Here is a 12,438-nt window from a genome sequence, read left to right on the forward strand (position 1 = left end):
GCGGACATGCTAATCTTTTTATTATTATTTCTTTCGCCCCGGTGTATTGTAATGAATTCTTTATCTTTTGCCAACACTTCTTTTATTATTCAACGCGGATTCTACAATATAATTACCGAATCCAATGGCTTTTCTGGTCCATTCACGGTAATGGAGGCCGAAAATCATTAATTTGCCATTTTTATGAATGATTTCAAGAACTACCTATTGGTCGGACTGAAAGTTTATTTGAAAAGAGTAAATTCAAGAAAAAGTTTCGATAATTCTGACCACTGTAGTAGAAAATTCTTAGTTTTATAAATCTTACATATTCACCTTTCTCCTGTAGGTATTTATTGTGAATTTATTTGTCATTGTTGAAGGGAACCAATGAGATACACCAGGAAACTAATTTTTTAAGTAATTTTTTCCGGATATATGATAAACCAGAATAAAAATAATGGAATAATCTAACTACAATAAAACAATTCAATAACCGAATGTAATGCATAAACTGTCACACTTGTGGATTTGTTCATAGAATTTGTCCATTTGTGCCAGCGTGCTCTATGGAGTTGCTGCATAAATATTATCTCCAAATAGGAAAAAAAAAATCTCCGAGAATATTTGTCTAAAAATTCAATTAGCCTTTATAACTATGTATATATGAGTATATTTAAACTAGAATTAGAATAGTAACCTCGAAATTCTTCTAGTATTTTCTTCTCTGTACATACATTTCTCTTTTTAAATTAAATATAATGGAGTCAACTTTTTTCCACATGGTGGTACTGTTTTATTGCTGTGGTTCCATAAAGCTTCTGGTTGATTCTCCGGTTTGAGCTTTATGACCGTCAATTATTCATATATTTTCACCTAGAAGTTTTCGTTTGGTCTTCGAAATTATTTTACACGTCAATATACGCTTTGAATCTCAACACCATTGGGTCTTCCTGGCGACAACACTCGTCTCGCCTCTTTATATTTATGATTACACTATTGATTTTTCCCTTTAACCCTTACGAATCTTTCACGTATATCGCTCTCCACCATTACGTTTTCCTTGTTGCCACTGTCGGTGCTATAACTAATATTAGTCCCTTTTCTTTGGGAATTTCGATCATACATTTTTTTGCAAAAGCAGAAATAATGGAGCTCTTTTTCTAAAATATTTTGCAGTTAGTGAATATCGAAAATCTAAAAAGGAGACCACAGATCGATTTCAACTTCCTTTCACTCACATATTGTTTTCCTTCATTATTTTGCTGTTGGATATTGGGCTCAGAGCTGGATTATACGTCTTACTTTACTCCTTCCCGCAGAGGAAAATTCAATAAAAATTATCAGAAAAACAACACAGAAATTTAGTTTCGTACTCAAATAAAGTTTAATAAAGAATGTGAGTTCGGACAGAAATTGTACGAATCGTCACGTAAAAATTACCGACCACTCGGATGATGCATCGCTGCGTTGACAACAGATCGGTTCAACGTTCCTGCCAAACGATTGAGAAAATTTTGCCGAGCAGAACGTCCATACTCCGTACCAGTCTTATAAAAATTGTTAAATGTTCAGATCTATAAGATTTTACTTGTTCAGGGAAAATGATGTAACGATTTCATCTTTCAGTGATGAATTTGAGAAATTGCTGAACGTTTCAAGTTTATTTTTTGCCGTCTTAATAAAAAAACCAGAAATATACTTGTATCCCATACTTGTATCATTTAGGACTTGCGATAAGTGAAAAATATTATTCGCAACTCGTGGAGAAAGTTGTCTTTGGCATGTGGAATTATAAGCCTCCCACATGCCAAAAATGATTTTTCCGCACTTGATACGAAATATGCTATTTGCTTACTGGGGCAGTACCCCGAGTGGAAATTAGTTCAGGTCTACTTGAAGTCCGATCAGAACTTGATTCAGTTTCAGTGCGGTTCGCTTGATCAGGTAAGATCTGATCAGAACCTGACCAAGGTTTGATCCAACGTTTCGGATCCTAAAAACTACAAGCGAATTTAGATCAAGTTCTGATCAGGCAGGCCTGATCAGATGACACTTGATGAAAACTTGATCAAGTTTCGAGCCAGTATATTGGACCCTATAAACTACAAATGGCTTTACATCAAGTTCTGGTCAAACATGCCTGATCAGATGACACTTGATGAAAACTTGATCAAGTCTCGAGCCAGTATATTGAACCCTATAAACTACAAGTGGCTTTACATCAAGTTCTGGTCAAACATGCCTGATCAGATGACACTTGATGAAAACTTGATCAAGTCTCGAGCCAGTATATTGAACCCTATAAACTACAAGTGGCTTTACATCAAGTTCTGGTCAAACATGCCTGATCAGATGACACTTGATGAAGTCCTGACCAAGTTTTGACCCAGCAAGTCAGATAAACATGATCTCACTCTGAGATCAAGCTGCCTCAACACAATTTGTTCTCCTTCCGATTCAATTCCCTTGATTTTCAATTGAATAGCTCGATAAAAAAGAATCACAAATGTATAGGAAGCAAGGGCAATATATATAGTGAAGTATCAAACATAAGAGCGCATTATCTTGAGTCTAAAAAAATCATCAAACTTGCATCTGTTCATTGTGTTATGATTATTATAATTATCTTTTAATAATGAAATAAAATTTGAACCGAATATGTTTTCTCGCTCAGAATGTACATGCAATAATTTCAAAGTCATCAAATACTCCCTTGCAGATTGTGTAGGTAAAAAGAATCTACTCAAAAACAATAGTGCGGTAGTCCAGTGGTTAGGGCGTAGGTTTAGTAATCGTAGGTTCCTCGGTTCGATCCCCAGCATTGTCAAAAATAATAGGGTTTTTTCATCGCTAATTACAATCGGGCTTCATTAAGAGCGGTCAGATATAATAAAAAAAATTAATTATCTTTTGTTTTAAGTGAGTTATGGTTAATATTTATTATTGTTTTCGATATTCCAGTCATCCGATTTAGATACATTTGACTTGATCAAATCCGGAACCGTTAAACCGGATCAGAAAAGTTTGATCAAGTCTTGATTTAAACTTGCGTTACATGTCTGATCAAAATTTGATCCAGTTACCGTGTCACTTCCGGATCAATCATCAAGTATGACCTGATCCAGTCTTGACTAGAACTTGACCAAAATTTCCACTCGGGACCTTGTGCCAGTGAAAACTATTCCGTTCTCTGATTGGGAGGTGCAGTTTTTTGGCTGCGCCGTAAAATTGACACTTTTCGACGAAATGATTTTCCTCGTTTCGCTACTGAATCTCGTTTTTGTACGTCGAATGAAGTCATCAAAACATTCTTAACAGAAACCGCACTGAAAGGGTACCTTACATTGTACGTTCGCTCGTTAACGGTATATGCGTGGTACGGTATGTGGGGTATACGATGCGAACGACGGACGTACAACATGTCACCATTCCAACCGGGTGAAATCAACGTTTTTCTAGCGCTCCACTGAAGAAACCAGCCAGTATATAACAACCAGCAGCGCCACCAGATATTTTTATCCTTTTTTTCATCTATTTATCTTTCTCATATAGTCGCACACCTTTCCTTGGTTGACCTCCTCTGTCCCTTCCACCGCCATCGTCGCTTGATCATCGCAGTTTTTCGTCACCTGACTCTCTCTGACTCCATTGCTTTCTTCTGATGCCTCTCTTGTGTTAACCATTGCAATAGTATATCAGGAGAGGCATTAATGGACACTCTCTCGAAGGTAGCAATCGAACATCGAACCGAAACCGTGCACGGTTTTGGGTCAAATCGTGCCTCGAAAGCCAATTCAACAGTCGATATGCCAGTACGCCGTGTGTAACGTTCGATATTCGGTAGGTTTTTGTCTCCAATGAAGCAAAAATCTATTTACGTTTCTGATATACATCTCATCGTCTATCTATTCAGCCATATCCCATCCCGAAAATTCAGTATAGGCGAACTATATTAACTATACACACATGTGTGTATAATCACGGAAAAAATGTCAATTCAATGTTAAATTTTTCCTCTAGATTTTTGAAGCACCACTTCAAACCTTCTTTTCAGAGGAAGGCATTGTGAAACCAATAATTTTTCAGTTTTATTTGATGTTTCAGATAGTCTCGTATTTTACATTGAAAATTTCGTCTGAAGGAAGCAACACTGTTGTTATTTGTAATACTTCGCTCATATGTCATAGTGATTCCCTTTGTTGTGATCTCGAAAATAAACTCTTTGTAAACTAATCCCACGTGTACTTCAATTTCTCAATATCATATACTCACCATATGTATGATATATAGCGCATATAATTAATATATTTTTTATAGATACCCGTTTTAGTATGTGCGCATATTTTCATAAAAAATGCAGGCTATCGGGTTTGATTGTTTAAATATATATTTTTCGGATTGTTAAAAATTTTTGTGAATTCAATTTTGTTCTAATAATGAATACAGAAATGGAAGTTTCAAGTGAATTTATTCTTGAATTTTTAGAATGTAGGCATTGAGTACCATTTAAGGAGAAAAAAAAATTATGAAATTTCCGATTTTAATGAAGATTCCCCCTTCCTTTCCATTTAATTGTTAATATTTCAGATTAGATTTAAAATTGAAATATATTAGACGATCGCTATGATGTTTCTTAAAATTCAGGCACACTGTTGGTGAAATGACACTCGAAGTTTCAAGTAATAAAATTAAAAATTTTCAACAACGAAAAAGTGACATGCCACTATTGAATAATTTGCAATTTTCAAGTACTAACAATGTTGTCGCATTGGAAATTTAATGAAATTCTGAGATTTTCATTCGGCCTGACTGTAAACTCGTGAATTCCCTAGAACTCTACGACGATGTCAAATTTTCGCATTCATTTTCGTTCTGACTTTGATCTAATTTCACTTTCATGAGAATAACTAATATATTTTCAATGAAATGCCGAAGAAAATGTACAGTACACTGTACATACTCGAGTAATGAGCGGATTAGGGTGGACTCTAACAAAAAACACCATTTGTCGAGAGTTTGATAAACTGCAATAGAAATTATATATTTTCCTTGAAATCTGGTCGCTTCGAAGAAATATATATCTTGCATCACTGAATACTCCTGAATTAATATTTTTTGAGACTATTACATAATTTCCCATTTTCTAAGCTCTGCGGCTTCATCAACAAATCCTGAAATGGAACGAATGTTTAATTTCAATTAAAATTAATACCCTCAGTTTAAGGTTTTTTTATTTGGTAAGAATGCCATGAAAATTATCGAGCGTTCTGTTTAACTTCAGAAGATTTTATTTATGTCTCTCATATCGTCGTCTTTGTGACAAATAAATGAAGCCTTGATTGATTGCTTGACTAGGTGGCAGACATTTTATATACTTTCAAAAATGCCAGCAGCAGAATTCCTCATTATTTTAATTCTTTAGAAAATCCGCTAAGAGTTTAAAATTAAATGGAAAATTTTGCCTTTAAAAGACGAAAAATCTCATAAAAAGCTGAAGTCATCAGTTACGATTAAATAACAACGTAATGATTTTTTTCCTTATAAAACCTCTCGCCTCGCCACGTTGGAAAAAAACCGACAAGATTTATCTTCACAAAACGTTTTATTTATCGATACTGACCAGGAAAAAACGTATAAAGAATGTAAAAAAAGCGTATGTCATGGAAAAATAGAGCTGTGGTACACGTAAGGTATTTTTTAATGTTGTAATCATTCTGAAGAGGGAAAAACAGAAGAGACGGAAAAACGAGTGAATTTAATCCTATTCGAATATTTTTTGCCAGGTTCCATGGAGGACATGGAGAAATAATAACGCAAACTCTGAATGTGTTCCACCGCAAGATGTAAAGCTGACGATATCGGTTATGAGGGGTTACGCAATCAAAACGATCGGCGGTGTGTTATGAGCAAAACGAAGGACACATGCGACAGGATTTGCTTCAGACATTCTTTGACACAACATCAGTACCTCCGACCACTATATCGCATATACATGTATATTTATCGTTCTTCTCTTTTCCAATCCCCCCTAATATCTCAGTCATCGGGATGACTTCCAAAGAGAACCACTCAGACATTCTTCTGTGTAAGTATTCGTGATCGATCGAGTGCTAATAGTTTCACCACGAAACTACGGTCTGACTTTTCGATTTCGTTGTCATTGGGATGCCGAGAGGAATGTCGAAAATATTAGGAGGATTTGAAAGGCTTGAAACCACTGGGTTATATTGCTACTGTGATTTCAAAAGTTTGTTCCCAACAGGTTTATCCATGACGTTAATATTTCCATCCGGATCGACCATCTTCTTGATATGACAAAACGACATCATCGAGAAGACCAACAAAACTCATTATTCTTGAAATGGAATTGTTCCTATTCTTCATTTCATCTAAAACTGTTAGCTAATGGTGGCAGAGGTATATTCAAGGGGTTAAAATTTGTCGTTTAAATGAATTTCAATTGAACGGTACTTAAAAAAACATATTTACGAGAAGAAATTCGCTTAGTAGGAACTGATTGAAATTCCGTGATACTGAGACAAAGTGTTTATAGCTATCTATAGCATTGAATATCGCGCGCCAACTTAGGCCATGACGTTGTTGCCCTTTCTACGGAGACGAACATATTTCAAGGTTTTATCATAACATTTGCTCATATTATGAAACGTCAAGTAACCTTCCGACAAAAAAATGTACAAAACGTGATATTTCTTAAGCTATGTATGGAAAGTTCTATATATGTGGAAAGAGTTATATGTAGAAAGGATTGACATAAAGTGTAGAAAAAAATTGATGGAAGTCGGTGTAGTAATTTTTACATACTGAGCATAATTATTAATTAATTTATTGATAAAATTTCGTTTCAAAATTATGGGTATGATTCTACTCATCCAAAATTTCAATCCGTCACATGAAAAGTCGTAAAATCCTTCTAAATTTCAACTTTTTATATAGCAATAAGTATAGCAACTTCCCGCTCATCGGTGCCTGTTCAAAAATTCCATTCAGCGGGAAATCGAATCTACAACTTTCAGAACACTAGGCTCGCACCTAGCCACTAAGCTACCGACGTCGGTATTTCTATAGAACTTGTGCTATAAATATACTGAACGAACACGTATTGTTACTGTCAACATTTTTTTAAAGGCGTACATATAATTCTTTTGGAGCTTTTTCCCCATAAGAGCATATATACAAAAATTCTCTAAAAACATGAAATCTGATGTTTCATAACATTGTACACAATTGCCAGGAAAATTTAGAATCTTACAAAGCCTATCGATTATCCGGCTGCTATATTTGAAAAAGAAAAAAAATATTGATCTTCCTTATTCATTTTGTGGAAGCCTGGTAGATTAAATAGAACACGTTTTATATGAAGCATTGAACTTTCATTCAGACCAATTTTGCGTTTATAATTCGATGGAAGAATACGTGAAGAATGATGAATCCACAATAATCACGCAGTGACATCATGCTATCGTTCTTTCTATCAGTTCAGTCATTTGCTCATTTCATTTAATAAGCATTCATCTGGAACTTTGTTGTAAGATAATACAGCCGGTTTCCTCTGGAAGAGTGATCTCGTAATTCAGTAATACAGTTCAGCAATATGATCGTATTCTGTTTTCTAATATTCATATCATGTTTGATTATGGCGAAAAAAATCAAATACGTCGTTACGATTTGACAAAATATTGTTAAAAATTTCATAAATGTTTTCATGAACTTCATGTCAAATCAAAGCGGTCACTTCCTTTTTCATCTATATTGAAAATTTTAATCTATAAAAGTCTGAATGTTCATCCTCGTCGTAACAATTCAACGTCAGATACAATTGAATTTTTGCTAAATTGAAAATTCAGGGAAATTATTGCTTGAATTTTCAAAATTTTCATGGTTTTTCAGTGCCGTATGGACGTAAAAATAGAAAATGACCACAATATCCACAATATTCTAGAAAATTAGCGTCACTTGCTCGTTAGAAATTTCAAGGGGGTTTAAAAAAGGGTTGCATCATTACAAAATTTCAAATTTCAAATGTAATTTAACCGTGTAGGCTGTAACAGATGGTATTTACATTAAGAGGAAATTCCAATAAATTTACTCGCAAAAATATGTAAAATTTCTAAGATGTTACCTACATATTCTTGAAATGGTACTCGAAATGTCTGCAGTTAGGCCCGAAAATTGATTGAATGCTTTCAATTTGTCTCCTATGATAAATAAATTGAGTGGTGCCAGATGGTATGACGTTAGTGGGTCTTCTTGTACTCATTAATTGCTACCTGTTCCGCATGAGTGATTTCTCGACAGTGATTTTCAAACCATCGAAACTGATTGAAAAATAGATGGGAAGTTATCTGACGTTTTCGAATAATGTCTAGTTTACGTTTTCTGAGTTCGTTGGTTGATCCAAAGCATCGCAGGCGCACCTCTGAGGTGCTCCGTGCTGGATAACGAATACCGGTTCTCCTCAACTAACAGCTTCTAACGACAATCGCATCAATCAAGCCACACTCCGGGTAATTCCTCGGCTCATTGTAACGTTCTAGTGAAAATAGGGTATAGATTTATGCGGTTGGCGCGACTGAGTATCCTATAACGGGGATGATTTTTTGCCTTCTAAGAATAACCATGACTTTTTATTTGTAATTCTTTCGATTTTATTTATGGAAAATTCCGGCGCCGAATACGTTATCAATCGAACGATCAGCGCAAAAGAAAAAAAAAGCAGGGAGATCAATTTCGCAAGGAGTGACCCAGACGGCGTGTCTGATTAATCTTGGTATTCTCTCGAAATTTTTGGATTGCTGAAAGGATGTTAAATCTAAAAATATTTTTTTAGAAATCTGAAAGAAGTGGATTTTCAAGTCTTTAATAGAGGCTGATTTCCAGTCGCGACAAAGGTCGCGATGCTATGCGTATAGATAGTATACCAAGTTGAGTGATTAATGAAGTGATATTACGAAAGAGTAATTACGTCATACGTTTCACGTCCCCTCTGCCGCCACAGTCCCATGTATTTTTTTCTTTTTATTGGTAAAATTTATCACCGAGAGTTGGAGTATAACGGAGTGGTGTCAGTCGTTGCGATAAAATAATATATCTTTGAACCTAATAACGGAATGGTTCATTAATTCTTTTTTTTTATACGCCTTGGTTTACTCCTAGATATCGGAAAAATATCAACTGATCCCAATATAAACTGAATATGGTATTGATTCCAACAAGGAGCATGAAGCCACCAGTGGATCGTTAAATATCGGTAATCGTATCTTGGCTTTATCGATTGACACGCTATGTGCCTAAACATAAAAATAGAGAAGGAGAAGGTGCTAGTTTCATTATGGTACACTATCCACTCCTCCGAGAAATGGTTTTCGATTGAGAGGTGGCTACTGCCAATTAAAGTTTGCCGTCTTGCCGAAGCGCCAGTATATGCAGCCGAGAGAACTCCGCTCTTCACCACTCACAGGAGTGTTACATAGCGTTGGTGAGCTAACCAAGCACATAAATACGTCCAGTGCCAAAGCAGGAGGTGTACAGCGGCTGCAGAGCCCTCCGTTATACACCAAATATCTGACTGAGGGAAACGGGGGAGACAAAGCCATCTCAGAAAAAAAGCCTTGCCAAAGTTTGGATGAGCCCTAGAAAACAGGATGGAAGACATCTCTTGAGCAATGCTGCAATAATTCTCGACAATTTTTCACAATTCAAAGAAAGCACTTTTCGCTAGTAGTAAATGTTACTTCAGGGACACTTTAGAAAAAACTGAACAATCTGACCACAAGTAACTTCACCTTCATCTTAAGAAAAGTGATATTTTTCGTTCTGAAGTATCATCACTACTTTTTTCAAGTACTATCCGTATTAAAAAAAAATAATTTCTACCAAACATCATTCGTTACTTCCCACGTGAGTACTGCATGCAAGTATTCCGTATACTTTTCGTAAAAACCATATTTGTTTTCACAAAGTGCCGGTCTGGTATTGAATGCCAGTAATTTCGATGCTTCTGGACGAGTAAAATCAGTGCATGCCTTAAATTTTTGAGAAATCGGAGTCAACATTCGCATCTAGTTTAATGGAGACTTGAGACAAATGCAAAATTTCTCTCCGATTTGAAAACGCTTCGGTACAATTAAGAGGTATTATTTTCTTGCGTATAGTTGGTGTAATGGAAAATTTGAGTATACCAAACTTAACGTAGTCAAACTGAGTAAACAATCATAGGGGTCAACTAGAAGTGATGAGCAGAATATGAAGGTTATGCAGAAGAGCGGTCGACGCTGGACATGCATGACTTGTCCTTTTAACTTGAATCTTATATATAACTAGTATAAATGTGTTACATGACGACAACCCCCAGAGTTGGGCAACCTATATTGGGAGGTCAAAAACGCACAATATCGTCCAAGATAATTATGTCAGGCACGCCTGAGACTTTGTCAGAACTTGATAAGAAACTGTTCAGTCTTCAATTTACTCAACCTGATCCGGTGAACTTTATTTGAACCTGAGGTTGATTGATCTGTAATCATTCTGATCAAATTAGGTGAGTCTGAAGTTAAACTGGAATCCGTCCACCTGCAATAATTCGAATCAGATTTTAACCAGTTCAACATAACGTGAAGTTGTGCTATCCCAGCAATGATTCTAATCAAGTTCAGATCGGGTAGGCTGAAAGTAAATTATCTAACTATTCATTTATTATTATTATTTTTATTAGTAAAAGTATAATAAGTCCAATTTGGTATGAGTAAATTTTCGTTTCTTAAAGTAAACAAATATTTCCAATGTGCATCGTATAAACAAAACAGAGTTCACTCAATGATAATAACGTAATAGTCTAGTGTTTTTTTGAGCATTAATTATTCTAGGTACTCATTGACAGAGGTAATATGATATGAAAAAAATGATTAATTTTTTATTTTGAATTCATTACTATTAATAAATATGTTCATTTTCGGTTATCAAGTACTTATCCGTTTTGTTTGATCTAACCCTGATTCGGTATCTCTGATCAAATCCGGATCGAGTAACGGCGTTGCATCAAGTCTTGATCAAGTCATAGACTTGATCTGAACTTGATCCGCACCTGTGCTAAATTTCCAATCGGGCGGTTTCTGGGTGCTAGTATTTTATAAGTTCAGTCACCAGGAGGTATCTAACTATCCATGCGGTTTTTTCTCCACCGTCCTTCTTACGGCAATAATTCATAAAATTGATTGAATAATTCTAAAATTAAATAGTTTATATTTTTATAAAATTGTTTCTATTAATATACATTTATTGTCCTTTGAAGTTATAAATGTCGCAGGTAGGCATAAGCCTATCAGCTATTAGTATTACCCAGGGTTCGCGACGGAGACGCTGCTGGTTTGAACCTCACAAATCCCGCGGATTATACCAATATAGGCTGCCCAACCCTGACTACAACTCATAACATATGTCTAATTCTTATAGGTCTTCTGCTTAGAAAACTTCAACCAGTCGAAAGACCATTTACTCCTTGTGAAAAATGAAAAATGAAAAATGAGAAGTGAGTCCTCCTTCGAAGTATTGGTCAACAGTCTTGATTTATATACTATTTACTTTTCCAGATTAATTTACTCTTATTCATTCAATAACCTCATTGATCGATCGATTCTCAATTCAATCATCATAGCCCTCTCTTGACAAACGAAAGATTGGTATCCGAACCCACCTGGAGACTATTAATAGAAGAAAACATTTGTTCGTATATATCTACCTATTAATTGTTGATATTCGGTAGACTCATGTATTAGCGCCACGGAATGAATAACCGAGTGGGGAGGAGAAAAATTATGTATAGAAAGTCCACTGACCTCTATCTTTCCACCTATTTGATTTTTCATCGTTTCATTTGTCGATCTATTTTAACTCGTCGGATTATTCGACTTACCCCTCTCACCAATTGAATGGGCTTCATTAATTTCATCCCTTTAACCCTTTATAACGTTTGATTTTTCATATTGTTTCACACTTGCTTCTCGTTTGGTGCTTACTTGTTATCCCTCCTCTTTAAATTCTGAACATTGCGCAAGTACTTTTAGTACCTATAAAATGTTCGGCATTCCCACGTCGATTTCCTTAAGTATTTCTTAATGATTTATTAGATGCCTAAAATACACGAATTTTTATTATGTATACAATAATTAAAAATCTGTATCGTAAGGTCGTTTATATAACAGAATAGTACCGCGTCTATCATTGATGCGGCGGTGGGACACAGAATTCCGTGACAATTAGTTGCTCTTTTGTAGTTAGATTTTAGTATATGGTTGATATATATTAATCGCTGTTAACGGAAATTCAGGCTTCAGTAGGTTGGAGGCATGAAGAAACGCACTTTTGAGTACTTCACAATTTCATATTTTTCCTGGTTTGCCAAATCGTAATAGATATTTCTGGTAAATGTGTATTACCCCC

This window comes from Fopius arisanus, unplaced genomic scaffold (genome assembly GCF_000806365.1).
Source record: "Fopius arisanus strain USDA-PBARC FA_bdor unplaced genomic scaffold, ASM80636v1 scaffold00007, whole genome shotgun sequence".
NCBI classification, from domain to species: Eukaryota; Metazoa; Arthropoda; class Insecta; order Hymenoptera; family Braconidae; genus Fopius; species Fopius arisanus.